Here is a 3,328-nt window from a genome sequence, read left to right as displayed (position 1 = left end):
CCAAACCTGAGGTTCTGATCCCCTGTTCTACAGGGTACTGTGGGGCCTTGCCACTGACCCCTCCCCTGAAGTCATACAAAGTGGTTGGCTTCCACATCCAAAGGTCGAATGTAGCTCAAGCAGGGCAAAACCAGCAGCATGGTGCTGTCTCCGTCTCCTCCACATGCACACCAGACAGGTGGGGAAGCTCTGAACAGGCCTCTTCAAACATGCCTGATCAAAATCGTCACACTGGGATGGATCCAGATTTAAGTTGTGTTTGGAGCAGACCCATTGAAGCCACTGGGACATGAGTTAGTTGTGGCTGAGCCCCATTGTTTCCAATGGGTTTACTCGAAATGTGGCTCAGTCTGTGTATGAGATGACACTGCAGAAAAGTGATGCACCGGTTGGGACCGACAACATGTTCTTTATGTAGCATATAAGCTCTCGGTTAAGTATAGTCTACGGTGTTCTTTCCTGCATTGCTTATTTGATAATTGTATGGAGCCGATGCATTTCCAAGGTATGCTGAGAGTTGTAGTCCAACCCTTCCAAAGGGCACCATGTTGGGGAAGGCTGGTTGACTATTCCTGATTTAGGAGATACAATCACATCATTCTACCATAAGTGCGCATTGCAGCGCATAGCCTTGGCAGAAGAGCAACTGCGCTTTTGGAGTCTGCTTCTGTCTGCATGTGCTTCCTTCTCCAAGGCATTCCTTGAACTGGATTACCTCTCTGGGGCATGAGGGCAACCTGCTCCCTTCATCTGGAATGATTCACAAGCAGCAGCTCTGACGAGGTGCCAGGTCAGGAATTCATTCCCTCCATTTCTCTCACTGGCCTTTTTCAGAGCAGAGGGGGAAAGTAAACAGAAACAAGGACCTCCATGGTTTGGAGCTGAACTGGAAAAAGTTACCACCTGCCCAGCTGACATCATCCTGACATCATAGGGTGTTGGGGCCAAGGAACACATGCTTGATTCCCACAACCACCTCCCTTATTTATTATCACTCTTCATTTTCACCTGGATGTGACTCCCATGTTCACCTCCTGCACTCAGGCAGACTCAAGACCACTGCTCTATGTAGTCCTGGGGCAAGGGCTGGCTCAGATGTGCAAGGACAGGAACATTGGCCTTGAATTGTCTACTGCAGGGTAGAAATGTATGAGAATTTTGGATTTGCTCACAAAACATAGTAGCATGCCACGTTCAGAGCTCCAAATGTGAATGTGAGCATGGGTCTGCTGAAAATATTTGCAAATTGTTAAACACTTGCTTTTGTTTGTCTCGTTCCTTATTCCCAGTCTGGCTTGTGCAAATTTCCTAATTTGTGCAACTTTCCTCTAGGCTGAACCAGCCCCTCTTTTGCCTATGGAGGAAAGTCGTGCAAACTAGGAAATTTGTGCAAATTTGCAGAATCCCACACAAATCTCCCATTCGATTGCTGCTCAATTTGCGAATGTTTCCTGTTTTCACAGAGCAAGCAGGACTCCCAAATGCAAACGCAAATGGGGATTGGGCACAAGATGAGCAGAAAGATAACATTCAGAGAATCCTGGTGATCTCAAACTTCGCTATATCGCCCATCCATACTCCAGGGGCAGGGGAGCTTTGGCCAGGGATGAAGGAGGGATGAAGGAGGAGAACATCATTCATGTTTGGAAACAGTGGCAAAAATGCCCCCCTCGCAGCCCTGATTTTCAGAGGAAGCCGTAGCCGCCGCCATTTGCGTCCCTGTATTTTGCCATGATAGGCTATGTATATATTTACGTCGCCTATCACAGCAAAAGACAGGGGCGCAAATGGCGGCCACTACGCCATTTGTGCCCCGTCTTCTGCTGTGATAGGCTACGTAAATATTTACGTAGCCTATTATGGCAAAAAAAAAAAGGAATGCAAATGGCAGCCACCATAGCCGCCGCCATTTGCGTTCCCTTTTTTTTTTTGCTGTGATAGGCTACGTAAATATTTATGTAGCCTATCATGGCCTCCGTAGGGATGCAAATGGCATCCCTGCGTTAGCTATGATAGGCTAGGGATGTCAGAGAATTCCGCGACGGATCTCGGTGAGGCCAAATGCCAGTGCATTCGGCCCCCCAAAATCCATCGCGGAACGGCCTGCCACCCCCCGCCCCCCGCGGATCCCCCCTGGGACAAGACTTACCTGGGGCGGATGTTTCGGACAGCAGCGGCTTCAGCAGCGGCTTCGGCGGTGTCGGTGGCAGCTGGTCTTCCGACCGGCTGCCGCCACCACCATTTGCACTCTGTGTTTTTTTCTTTTTTTTTCCCCCATAGGCATGATAGGCTACGTAAAGACTTACGTAGCCTATCATGTCTGGGTTAAAAAAAAAAAGCGTACGCAAATGGCGGCGGCTACGGCCGCCGCCATTTGCATTCCTTATTTTTTGCTGTCTTAGTCTAGGTAAATATTTACGTAGACGAAGACAAAGACAAGAAAGGGGAACGCAAATAGTGCCCAGTACGCTATTTGCGTTCCCCTTTCTTTTCTTCGTCTTAGTCTACGTAAATATTTACGTAGACTAAGGCAGCAAAAAATAAGGAACACAAATGACGGCGGCTGTAGCCACCGCCATTTGCATACGCATTTTTTTTTTTTTACCCAGAGCCCTCTGCAGCAAGAAATCCGGCTGCGGACGGCCCTGGCCTGGGCCTGGCCGGCTGCTCCGCGGAGCTGCCGTGGAGCACAGCCAGCCATCAAGGATTCCAGGGGGGAGGACCGGATCGCCTCCCCCCCCCCATCGAGGATTCCGGGGGGAGGGACGGAATGCCTCCCCCCCCCCACCATGAACAGAATCCACAAAAAGGTAGGTGACTGTCGTACATCCCTATAGGCTATGTAAGCATTTACGTAGCCTAACACAATAATAATGAAGAAGCGAATGGCGGCCACAGACGCGGCTGCCATTCGCAAAGCAGCGTGAACAGCAGCAGGTAGGTGCTCTGTTTCACATGCCATTCTCAGGGTGGGGGGGCAGGGGCTTCATTCTGCCATGGATTTCGGGGGAGCCGAATGCACTGGCATTCAGCCTCACTGAGATCCGTGGCGGAATTCTCTGACATCCCTAATCCCTAGACAAGATCCCCAGCATCCTTGTCAGTGTCACAGAAGATGATGGGTTACTGGGGTGGCCATGCATGCATTGCCCCAAAAAGAAAGAAAAGGAAATCAATCACCAAAAAAGGGAACATCAGAGGAGCCCTGCGGGTTCAGGCCATGATCCATCTAGCCCAGCATCCTGTTCACACAGTGACCAACCAGATGCTTGTGAGAAGCCCACAAGTAGGACAGAGTGCGACAGCATCCTCCTGCCCATGACCCCCA

Source organism: Heloderma suspectum, chromosome 5 (assembly GCF_057233095.1).
Source record: "Heloderma suspectum isolate Gila_16-S chromosome 5, 16-S_ref, whole genome shotgun sequence".
Classification (NCBI taxonomy): domain Eukaryota; kingdom Metazoa; phylum Chordata; class Lepidosauria; order Squamata; family Helodermatidae; genus Heloderma; species Heloderma suspectum.
Note: the sequence above shows the minus strand (reverse complement) of the source record.